The following is a 12993-nucleotide window of genomic DNA, read 5'->3' on the forward strand; positions in this document are numbered from 1 at the left end:
AGTCCCATTTTCCCAGCCTAAAACAACAGCACAGATTCCCAGCTAAAAATCCCCTGCTGCAAAGGCACCATGCTGTATGGAACAGCTGCTCCACAGCTCTGTCCTTCCTCTCTGTAGGTCCTCTCTCCTCAAAACATCCATGGCTCCATCTGAACGTGTGCAAAAACATGCCCACCTTTGTTTGTGGTGCCCATGTGGGGAGGGGGCTGCCTTTCCCAGAGAGCCTCACAGGGGTAGGAGAGGTGAAGCATCTGCCAGTCCATTTTTGGGGTTTTTTCTGCTCCACCCAGTGCCACATGGCAGATGGGAGCATCTGCCCTTGCTGTTGCAGCCATTCAGCAGCAGCTAAAGATGAGACTGCATATTCCAAAGTCACAAACGTGGCTCCAGAGGATAAATCAATTTTCAAATTGTTAATTTGAAAACAGAAAAAAACCCCACATATTTTCATGCACTGGACTTTGGGAAAAGCATTCTGGGTTGGAACCCTGTCAGTCACACTACCTGAGGACTTCAGAACTGCATCATGTTTGACAAACAGGTGCTGTCTTTGGAATCTCTACAGGATTTCCAGATGGCTCTGCATCCAACATGGCCATTAAGGAATAAAACTGTTCTTCCACTTGCACCAATTTCTAGGGAGTGGTATTTGGCTTTTACTGTAAACATGTGAGTCTCATACACGAATTGTGAAGAATCTTTCCTGGACTCAACCTGAAATTAATCCTTGATTTTTTAGAGGCTTTTTTCTTCTTTTGTTGGAGAAAAAGGTGTTAAGAGAGTTTAATGCCCTTCACCTTCAGCCCTCAAAATTCAACCATACGCAATTGCTGGGCAGTAATTTTGATTTCCTCACTGGAAAATAGTGTATTAAATAGTTCTTCACAAGGATATAATTTCCAGTCAAGGAAGCCTTAACAAGCTTAACAGAAACAGCCTCTCTGTTTCTTCCCACCCTTCCACTTTGCCTAGGAAGACCTCAGTGCACCTTTGACCTCCCTCTCTCCTTGTCTCTGCATCCTCTGAACCCTTACTTAAGACCTGTTTTGAATCTCATACTTCCCCTTGAAGCTCTTCCACATCCATCTGCTTGCACATCCCTGATAATCTCTCCCACGCACCTTGTGAGGGATAAAACAAGTTATAAATCCCATAACTGTACAGTACATGTGTGATCCCCCAAGTGTGAGCCAGGTCTGTTTCTCTTGGTCTTTCCCTGCCCTAGTTGGATGGAATGGACCCACATTTTGTCTCCATCACTCAGGGTGCCATGTTGTGACTCTCAATTTGTCAAGGAGAAAAAAACCCCAAACACCTGCTTTTCACTTGCTGAAATATGCAAATCATATGGCTATAAACCACTAGTAGTTAAGATGCTTGTGAACTTTTTATTTTGTTTTCCCTTTCTAGTCTGACTGCAAGCTTGTAAGGACTCACAGGAGACACTTGTTATGGTGCTGTAAACTGGGGCTTGCTCTAGTAACCCCGTGATCTACTGACATAAGTTATTCCCAAGGAACTTGTTTTCAAATTAAAAAAAAAAAAAAAAAAATCATAGAATAATTTCCCTAGAAAAGCCCTGGAAAACAAGACTGACCAATTCTGATTTAGCTTTTGCTATGCCTTCAGTTTGTAATTTGCTCCTCTCTGGATTTCTTCCCTCTCCAGCCCCTGCTGCCTCTGTTTACATCCCTGAACTGTATATTGCTGTTTGCCTAATGAAATGCTGCTCTGGAAGATTTATGGGTGCACATTAATAGAATAATTAAAGGTCTTGGAAAGTCTCAGATGAAATCTGTACTGGGTCAGGAGGGAAAAAAGAGAGACGGGGAAGTGAGAGATGGGGAAGTGAGATATAAGAGGTGATGTACCCATGGCCTGTTGGGGTGAGGAGAGTGGGCATGGGAAGAGCATCCCGGGATGAAGGGCAGGGAGCTCTGCTAGGAGCAGCTTCCTGGGGAATGTTTGCATCCTGGGATGCTTGGAGCAGCTTCCTGGGGAATGTTTGCATCCTGGGATGCTTGGAGCAGCTTCCTGGGAATGTTTGCATCCTGGGATGCTTGGAGCAGCTTCCTGGGAATGTTTGCATCCTGGGATGCTTGGAGCAGCTTCCTGGGAATGTTTGCATCCCGGGATGCTTGGAGCAGCTTCCTGGGAATGTTTGCATCCCGGAATGCTTGGAGCAGCTTCCTGGGGAATGTTTGCATCCCAGTATGCAGGGCGAGCAGCCCTGCCAGGGGAAGATTCCTAGGGAATGTTTGCATCCCGGGATGCAGGGCAGGGAGCTCTGCTAGGAGCAGCTTGCTGGGAATGTTTGCATCCCGGGATGCAGGAAGGCAGCCGTGCTAGGGGAAGGTTCCCGGGGAATGTTTGCACCCAGGGGCAATGTTTGCACTCAGGGGTGAAAGCCCAGGGCCAGCAGCTGTGTCTGACCTTTCCGAAGGCAGCGGGCACTGGGCTGCTCCGGGAGCTGCGGGCAGGCAGATGCGGGAGCAGAAGGAGCCCCGCCGCGGGGCGCTGACCGCACGCAGCGCGGCCGGAGGAGCTCCTCACCGGATCTCCCGCACCTCACCGCGGGCTCAGCGGGGCAAACTTTGCGCGGCCGCTCGGGCTCGAGCATCCCCCCGAGGCGCGCATCCCCCGGTCCCCGCGGGGGCGCGCACGGAGCGCAGGGAGCGCGCAGGTGGAGCGGAGCGCGCTTCACCGCAGCGGCGGCGCGGGGGGAGGCTGCTCGCCCGGCTGGCGGATGGATGGATAGATGGATGGATAGCTGGCTGGGAGACATCCCGCCATCCCATTTGCGCTCTCCTCACACGTCTTTCCTCCCTGCGTTTCTTTTTTTTTCTTTTTTTTTTTTTTTTTCCCTTCAAAATCTCCCTGGGAATTTTGACTTGCAGGGTTTTTTTCTCCTCTCTCTCTCCTTCCTGCTGAGGATACGTTTTGCTTGCCAAGTTTGTAGTGACACCTCTCAGATTCCCCCGCTCCCGGTTTTTTGGATCTATTACAGTGCCCGGTTGTATATAGACAGACTGTATTTTTTTGCCTTTTTTTTATTTTTTAATTTTTCCAAGAAAATGGGAATTCTTTGGGAAGCTAATGGATGCTGAGGAGGACGATCCTAAAAAATCTCCTTTTAATCTGTCAATGAGGTGTACGAAGAAATTCTTAAATTCAGCCATCAATTTAGCTCCATGTTAAGCACCTCGAAGTATTTATGATTGCAGAGCAGGTGCAAACAAGGATTAGGAATAAGGTAAGGGAGCTATTTCTGTCTTTGAGGCAGCAGCATTTGCTCAGGGTTATCAGCAGCTTTTCTTTTTTTTTTTTTTCCTCCATAGAATCTGAGCTGATTTATTTGCATTTTCCGTGCTGTTCTCCCGTCCTTCCGAGTCATTTCTAATACGTCTGCCTGCTTTCCATCACTAAAACATACATTCCTTCTCCCTGGCTGCTCAGGATTTGGGAGTTTCTTGACTGTGCACATGTTTTGGCTGTTATTTGGTAACTGCTTAAAACCACCAATCCTCTGTTTGAAATTATTTCTTACCTTGCACTTTCTCTACCCAGCAGCATTCCCGAAAAAAAGAAACCACCAAAGCCATAGAAAATTGCAACACAAAGGGTTTTTTTTTTTTTTTAAGGATTTGCCTTTAAAAAGGAGAGAGAAGTAGTTAAAATTCCCCGAGGGAAAAGCGGGGCGGGCGGAGGGTGGTATATAATAATCAGGTTCTCCCTCTAAAAGCAAAAGAATTCCCCTCCCTGTTCACTCCCCCTAAGCGGCAGCTCCCCGGGGCTGAGCCTGATTTCTGGCCATAGCGGGGCTCCCCGGGGTCGTGGGATGCCAGAGGGGAGAAATTCCCTTTGGGAAGGAGGGAAGGATCCCCTGCTTCCCTCCGGGATGCTGCAAGCTGCTCTCCAGCAGCACGCTTTACTAATTTTTGTTTTATCAGCTCTATTTAGGGATATAAATGGCACGAGCAAGGATATCAATTACCAGCTAACGGCGGCGATAGCCCGTGTTTTATGGGATTTAATGATTTCTCTTGTTTTGAAAAAGCTCCTGTGACGCTAACAATAAAGAACTCCATAAATCATCTAAATGAATTGTGTTCCAGCAAAAGCAATTTTGAGTCTTTTGCTGGGTATCTCCTTGTCCCAATAATTAATTACATTAACAGTTGTGAACATGTTTGAGCTAAGAAAGGTGCCATGACTAAAAAGTGGCTTTCTTGATGTGGGTCCCATGTTTCCTGAACTCCCACGGAGTGCCTCAGCTGTGGCTGGCTGCTGTCCTGTGCTCTGGAATCAGATGAGGTGACTGGGAATGGAGTATAGTGTGCGAAGGTCCCTGTGTGGGGAAGCGACATTCCCTGGCACTGGAAAGAGTGAAACCCCATTTAACAGGCTGCCTCAGTCACTTGGGCTGAAAGCAGGAGGTAATCATCACTTAGGCCTTCTGATTACATGCGTTGATTAAAAGACAAGCAAATGAGGTTTGTTCTGTCTTTTTCTTTTTTTGGTAATCTTGATGATTCTATCAGCAGCTTTTTAAACCCTCTTAAAAATAAGCAGGAGCTGTGGAGTTCAGTCTTTAGCAGAGTAGAGCTGTGTTCCTGCAGTGCTGTGAGGAAAGCTCCTCTTTCATGTTATCCTTTTCTGTTGCTTTATTTCCACCTCCTTCTGCTTTCATGATCACATTTTTTTCATCTGTTATTTACAGCCAGGCTGTACTAAAAAGGCTGCAATAAAATAATGGTGATCTCCTTATGAAGGAAAATGTGCTATGAGGAAAGGACTCTAGTTTAGCTGTTTTAACAGGTATTTTTAAGCCACAGGGCTTACATTGACTTGAGTTTTCTTTCTACTGCCTCTGATAGTCTTTAATGTGGTCTGCAACTGGTGATGTAACAAACACCTGTATTTACATGTATCACCCACGTAGCTCTCTGTGTGTTCAGTTAGACACCCATTTAATGCTGCCCATAAATCCTCCACTGTGCAAAAACTTTAATCAGAGGTTGAACAGGTGCTGGGGTCAGTTTACCACACATTGGGGTCAATAGTTGCTGAATATAATGCCTTTATAGAGATATGCTGAGTCCATCAGAAATTGTTACCATGGTTTTGATTTTATTTTGTTCAGTCTGGTAAGATTGAACTTCTTGTGGCTGCTGAGGAGGCATTCAAGTAAAGTTAATGGAACCAAATCTGAAAAGTTATTTCATGAAATGTATGTAGATTTTAGTGCTTTCTCTGAACCTCTCTGAATGGAGCATTTTATTACCATGAAATAGTTCAGAGATGCTGAGTTCAATCCTCTCCTTATTCAAGCAAAAATTTTCATAGACCTCATGAATCCATACATAAAGATGTTTTCAATGAGAATTTCTGACTGTGCAATTTAGATGGTAGCTCTGATGCCTGTGTTTCTTATTTAAAGTTAATTTGTCAGCGTTAGAAAGTTTGCTGTTTATCTCCATAAGATGGAAATGGTCAAGGAGTGTTTCCTGTTGTGTCATTGGTACTGCCCCTGTCATTCCCTCTTTGCCAAGAAACAGCCACTCAATGAGAACAGACTTGCATTTGAGCTTTTAAAATGTCTTTCCTCTGAGCATTAGGAACATTTAGAGAAGTGAATTGGTGACTCACTAGAAGGGCTGTCTGCATCCCTTGCTGCTATTCATTATCGTTCATATCGTGTGTGCGTTTGAGCATAATCTAGTTCTGGAATTGACAGGGCATTGCTTGAATAAGTTCTTTATTTTCCTGTTTGCTTTTCTATTTGAACATGCTTGTTCCCATGCACTGTAATAATGATAATTCCTCAAGCAACAGTGAGTTGCAAGCAAATGCTTGAGTTCATGGGTCAGCAGTGATTCGTGACTGGTTGGAGCCTACTGCTGATCAGGTTTATGGCAAATTAATTCTAAACCATCATTTCTGGTAGAGGTACCATACACCTCCTGTTTAGTTCTTGCTGTTAATTAGCCTTGGAATTTTTTTTCAGATGATCAACAATATTACAGAATTCATGTATTTTAATCTATAGGATCGGAGTCTGTAATTTTGCAATGGAAAACAAGGGTCTTCCAAAGAAATTCATTTATTGTACCCAAGTCCATGAGGTTACTAATAGTGGGTTTTGATCCCACTTCAATTTTTACTTGAAATCTCATAGTGCTTTTCAGCACCCTGAGGAACTACCAATATCCTGATTATTTCTGATGGAAAGCACGTGAAATGGGAGTAATCTGAGATTGTGCAGTGGTTTAGTAGTCAATGTAAGCAGTGGACCTGTGGCCTTTGTTGCTCCATTCCAGGCTGTAGCCACCAGATGGGTATGAAACTTTTACAAAAGTTGCAAATGTTTTTGAGGAAAAAGAATGAATGCTTAAAGAAATGAAATGTAAAGTACAATGTACTCAGTAGAGTACACAGAAGTTGGGACCATTCCATGTGGTATTCATGTTGGTTTAGAAATGCCAGGATTAATGAAAGCTCCTTTCCCAAAGATTTATGTCTAGTGGAATCAAACCCTTCCCCAGCTGAAACACCAATGAGTGCTTTCTCTCTTTCTTGTGCCCAGTAATGGGTTGCAGTTGTTCTTTTTTTTTTTTCTTTTAAGAGATGTTGACTGTAGCATTCAGAGTCTTGCAGAGCTCCTCGTGCCTGTTCTCTCACTTACTGTCAGCGAATTTACATGCTCCTCAGATAGTCTGGAGTGAATCACCAACTGATTAAGAAATGCCCAGAAGTGCACACAAAACCTGGTTGTGTAGATCGTGCTGAGTTAGAAAACCAGACCAAAACTGCAGCCTTGTATAGGACAGGTATTTTCTCATAGAACATGTTGGAAAACTCTATCTCTCTCATATTGAATCTTCTCAGTGCACCGGATAAAAGCTTTTTGCTGCTGACAGCTGGAGAGATTTCTCCTGGGCTCCATGTATTGGTGGTCCAAACTTTAAGTTCAACATCTGTCTGTGGAGGTCCTTGTGGGGGAGAGGAGTAATTGCCAGAAGTGTGCTGCATATCCAGTTAAGGGTATGGCTTTGCATAAATAGGATTAAAGTTTCACAAGAGACCAGTTTTAGTTATGGGAGAGATCAGGTTGTTGTGATAGCAGATGTGAGGTTGATTTCTGCAGCTTTCTAGGAAACAGCAATACCTGTGCATGAGTCTTGTGGGCTGCAGAACTTTTTGCAAAGTCAGGAAGAAGAAAGAAATTATTTCAAGCCTTTCTAGGCTTTTAACTATGTGTCTACCTCAAGCTATATTTCCAAAATGAAATTTTATAGTTATGTCAACGTGAACAAGTTCCTTGACTGTGGTTTGGGGGAAGTTTTGAGATATATTTATTTTCTCTGTGGAGGAAGGGACTGATCAGGTCACCTGCACAGTAGGAAGAGGAGGATGGGAAAGACAAGGGAACTGAAAATAGTGAGAATGAAGCTAGAAAGAAGAGGAGCCAAAAAAAGATGAAATGTTGAATTTTGTAATGATGAATTGCTACTAATTGAGCATAATAGTAGAAAGTGGTCAGCTATATTGTTAATCAGCTTACTAACTTCATATACAGTGAGAGTACCAACTTCAGGTACTATACAGAGGGGAAAAACACTGGGAAAGAAAGCATTTCTATTTGAGAATTCCAATAAAAGAATATAGACCCAACTATGTTTTCCAGAGCCTTAGTAACAGAACTGCAATTAGCATAAACTTTCCAAGGACTGGGATAAATAAATACCAGATGTGCTTATTTATTTATTTAGGATTTGATCCATTTCCTATCAAGAGGAACTTTATTATTCACAGGAAGGAAAAGAGGGAAGTGAATTGTTCCTCTGAAGTATATAAGAGACTTTCCATCCCAGTTGCTGGAAAACAGCACAGGAGGCTTCTGAATTTTGAAGTATAAATTTGAAGTATAAATTTTGTTAATGTTTTGTATAGTTATTTTCCAGCACTCAGTGGAAGTTTATCTTAAGGAAGTAGGGGTATACTTACAGGTATTTATTTTTGACTCCTGCCTTTTATTTTACTCAACAATAATTCAGAATTGGCTCATCTATTATTTTTGATAAAACATCACCTCTGACTGAGATATATTTGAATTTATTAAAAAAATCCAACCCAAATTCCCAAACTCAGAAAAATTTGGACTGGTGCCAATTAAACATATTTATTGGACAATTAAAATTAAAAGCAAATGAAGTTTTACTGAAAGACATAGCCAGGTAGAAATTTATGCTACAGTAAAATGAAAATTAGATGTTACTAAGTTATAGAACAGCTGAGTTCTGAGGTTTTATTCATTATTGTTTGTATTCCTTGCACAACCAGGAAGTTCAGCCAAAATCATCACCTTCTCGTGAAAGACAATGCGCGAGAAGGTGATGAAATGATAAATATTTCTTGTGTTCCAAGGAATTTAGGCTTCCCCTGAGTGCTTATCCCATGATTTACCACAGTTGCACTGAGTTTGGGTGTTCACAACATGGGAAAGCACTGTAAATTGCAGGAGAACTGGAATACTGTGTGACAGTAGAGTGGTCAGGAAGATAAATTCAGTGTGCTCAGGGAAATAAACATCTGGAGACACTTTAAAAAAGAGAATCACCAAGCATTGGAGAACTTTTATCACCTTTGGTAGGTTCAGTTAAAGTGTATGCAATCATATATAGATAAATAGCTGCACTGTGCTGTATGGTCATGCAAAACCACAACAGAAATGATGTGTGGTCTGCTTCAAACTTCAGTGTGAGTACATAGAGATTGCAGCAGTGTTATTGGAGTTAATATTTACAACATAAGATGCAGGATGAAGAAAGAGCATTTCATTTAATCATACAGTAATTTTCTCAATTTTTGTGTCTTTAATGAATTAATGGGAATGGATGGCCAACACTGCTTTTCCCTGCTATTTAATTTGCTTGCTCTCAAAAAAATCCACTTATAAAAATGTTGATTGACTTGTAGCCTATATTTGGAACATTTTAGCCTAGACACATACCATTTGGCAAGTGAAGGTCTTAGCACAGATTGACCAATATGGAACTACAAACATTACTTTAAAGAGACCATTAAAGAAAAAAAGATTTTCTGTTGTTTTGGAACATATGCTGCAATGGAACAATTTTGGAACAATTAAGAGCAGAGCAATTTTTAGAATATGCAAACCCTACTGATTTCATTGCTCTTTGCTCACATCCATCATTTTTGCACTCTTGCAACTCTTGATGTTTTTGAAGCTTGTTGCTGAGCCAAAGTTGACTCTTAACTTTCCATATTTTAGTAGGTTTGCTAGGATAATGAGAAGCAAGACCACTGCCTGAACAGAAATTTTGTGGCATTTGAAACCTTAATGATGGAGATGACCTTACAAGGTGCCACAGCTTTCCTTTTTGACTGTTTTAGCAACACTTTCCATAGCCCTCATTCTTGTCTCCATTTCTTTTCTTTGTCCTTTTTTTCCTGATTTTCCTTTTTTCCCCTCTTTATCACATCCAGTTCACTAGAAAGCGTGCAGAGGCTTTGCTTTCCCTACTTCCCACCCAGTTGCTGAGATGCAGCAATTATTCTCTGCCAGATTTCTGCAGCAGCCCTATGTCTGAGGCTTTAGCTGCTGCCTGTCCACAAGGAAGAAACACTGGGAGCACTTCCACTCTCATTCCTTTGCTTGGCACTTACATTAAAATGAATTCCAGCACTCAATCTATTTTGTTTTCCCATCCATAAATTGAACTGCTACCCTGAGATGCTGTGAGGATTAATGAATGCTTGGAAAGCTCACTGCAGATGGAAAAAAATACAGTGCTGCCTCTTGAAATCTTTATGTATAACACTGCATAGTTCAAAAGTTGGGAGAATTTGGATAGAGGCTGTGGCAGACGAAACAAGAAAATATTAAACCTCAGATTAATGGGAAGTTTAGTCTTCATTCATAGGTCTGTCTTCATTTAGCATCTCTTCTTGGTTCAGAAGTGCAAAGAGTGATCTCCTCTGGTGAGGCTGCCCCTCTGTAATGATTTTTGAAAATGAGGAGAGTTTGATGTGGGGGAGTTGTGTTGAGCTCTGATGGATGCTGTTCAGCTCTTGAGAAACAGCAGTACTTAATTCTTTCCAAGCGTGTTTTTTCCAAAATAACAAAGCACCCCTAAGTATGTGGGTCTGGCCATTCATAAAATTATTGTTTCTTTAAAAAAACCCCTCTAAATCTAGATTATATTTGTGAAAGAAATCAGCATTTGTGATGAGTTAGAATCCAGTAAGAGTTTTAAAATACTTTGTTAAAAGTATTTAAAATTTAATTTTCTCCTTGGATATTTCCCTGAGAATTCTAACTTCCCAGGTAGAGATTTATATACATAATTTTTTCACCTTTTAAAAATAGCTCTGAATAATTAGGAAAATGTAATGAAAATGGTGACACACCTTTAACTACCACAGAACTATGATGACAACATCTGTGATGCCAACTATTGCACCTCTTCTCCATATTTCCTGCAGGGTCAGGCAGCCTGTCAGAAATTCAGAGAAGTACTAACTGCTGTGCTACAGTGGCTTAGTTTCACAGAGTGTGAAAATTCTAGTAGAACTAAAAAAAATGTAAACACCAAGATGAGTAATTCTAAGCACAAAAAGTTGTACTTGGTACAAATGCAGCAAGCTACTTGACATTTGGCTGATAATAAACTTGAGCTGCTGCCTCACTTTAATTCAGAAAATATTTGATATTTCAAAGATTCAGGCTGATTCTAAACCAAAGCAGAGGGTTGTGTTTGGTTGTAAGATATCACATGATGATACCACAGTGAGCAGTGTGGAGCTTTCAGAGCTCTTTCTCTGAAGACAATTTCACTGCTTAGCTAAACCTAGGTATGAAAATAAATAATTTTACAGCCTATCAAAGCCAGTCTTTGGTAATGCTGAGTTTCCACAGTCAGATTCTGGACTGAAATGCAGAGAGCAAGGACTGTGAAACCTGGAGAGCCTCGTTGGTGTCAGCACCAGAGGGAGCCTCTTGCCCAGCTCTTGGCCATGTCAGGCTCAAAGGAAAGAATCAGTAAATCGGAAAAAAAAGGAAAAAGAGGACTTGTTAAACACTGCCCATGCGTGAAAAATAACATTTGAAAGTTGAAGCTATGTTTGGTGTGCTGATCTTTCTGAAAAATCTGACCTTTTATTTTTTTACATTGAACACTCCTAATTTATTATATTCAAATTCTAATCTAGCTATTTCCCCCCTTGATTGTTGCCAGAAAAATATTCCATGGCTTATGAATAGGATATTATAAAAATAAATTCTGATTGTCAATGGCAACTGTAACTTTGGATCTCTCTTTGCTATAATAATATAAACACAATGTTTGCATATGTGACGTTTCCATTTGTATTCTTAGCTGGTGTAGGGTGATACCTGGTAGGAATACAGATCATGCTAATTATCCTTTGCTCAACTACCATCCCCCTTTTTTTTTCTCTTAGTAATCCCCTACTTTATATGGCATTAATGTGTATTCTCTTAGAACACTGGGAACTGAAATGTGATACCACAGTTCTAGTCCTCATTTGTAAAGCATAATTATTTAAGTATTTGTGTGCCAACGAAATTCCTAGTGCAGGGCTGAGCTGTGCAGGATGCTGTATTTACCCAGAGAAAAGACCTCAGAGAGTAACCTCCCCCAAAAACCACCTCCCAGGAGCTGGTGCAAACTGTTTGTAATCCATGTGCAAGTACAAAGGAGGAGGGAAATGCAATATTGCCCTTCAGACAAAAGGTGTGTTGAACGTTTGCTTAACTGTGAGTTATCCGGGGTGGGGGAAGCAGCTCCTGGCAGAGGGAGAAATTGAACCTTGAATTGAGCCTCTGAAGTCCTAGTCCAGCACCTTGTTCATAAGATGTTCCTTCTCTTATCCTTGCCACCATAAAATGTGACCCCTGTGCACTGAAGATAATACTTTTAAAGCTAGACTTGTAGGTTCTGCTACCACTGTAGTAAAATTCCCTTATTTACAGGCGTGCACACACAGGCAGATAGATGCACACGCACCAAATCCTTTCCTTTGACAGGGGATTTGCTGATAAGGCAGTATAATAGCACTAAAATCAATTCATGTGGAGCTTCAAAGTTATTAAGCTGTTGCAATTTAAGTGTATTCAGTCTGTCTGCTTAAGAGATTGCCAAGGCAGGTGCCTACTCAGAGTATGCATGTAGAGAGTAGGTGTGTGTATGCACATACATACGTGGATTTTTAGAATGTATATATAAACATATATATACAAATAGTTACTTTGAATTCAAAATTAGGAGTTGAATTTAGCCGAGATGTTGTTGGAGGTGGAGCAGCTGAGAAATTTCAGTACTTATAGAGTGGTCTGGCTTTCTTTTACTTGACAAGAGAAATAAGAAAAGCCCAATTTATTAGCTGCTAGGGCCTGAGTGAATGGACATGTTTTTGGACCAAATTAATAAAATTCTTCTACAGTTCAATATTTTAGAAGTTATCCTTCCAGATATAAATGGCACATTAAATTAGTTTTTGAGTTCCCTCTTTGAGAAGATACAGAACAAAAGTTTCTTTCAACTTTGCATTTCCCCTTTTTTACATCCTGAAATTTGTCCCTTATTGCACCATTGGAAAGTATGTGTAACTGATAATTCAATTAGTTTGACTTGCAAATCAGGACTAGGGCAGCATAATGGTCTTATAATAAAGCTCAGTGTGAGATCCCTTTCTGGCTGAAACAGGGTCAGGGAATGCAGGTGACAAGAGGTATTTGGGTCTCGGTGACATCGACATCTTGAACTCAGGTAAGGCAGTCCTTAAGTGAACTCACACAGAAAAACTTGGCCAGAGGAGCAAACTGACCTTAGGCACCAGTTAATTCACCCAACTGGTTCCTTTTCTTTCCAAGGTCTCCTGGAACGTTGTTTGTGTTTCAGTACAACTTGCCACGATCCTGGATAGTGCAGCAGCCTTAGGATCAGT

General features: G+C 41.3%; 1 protein-coding gene across 1 annotated transcript in view; it reads left to right on the top strand.

The window, feature by feature from the left end:
* Positions 1-2813: 2813 nt before the first annotated feature.
* NLGN1 (neuroligin 1) overlaps positions 2814-12993 on the top strand; it is a 366576-nt gene continuing 356396 nt past the window's right edge. Inside the window, exon 1 of the mRNA XM_085069048.1 lies at positions 2814-3253. The gene's annotated coding sequence lies outside the window, so the exon portion shown is untranslated. The remainder of the gene's footprint in view (positions 3254-12993) is intronic.

Source organism: Lichenostomus cassidix, chromosome 9 (genome assembly GCF_008360975.1).
Source record: "Lichenostomus cassidix isolate B80296 chromosome 9, HeHo_3.0, whole genome shotgun sequence".
In the NCBI taxonomy this organism is placed as follows: Eukaryota; Metazoa; Chordata; class Aves; order Passeriformes; family Meliphagidae; genus Lichenostomus; species Lichenostomus cassidix.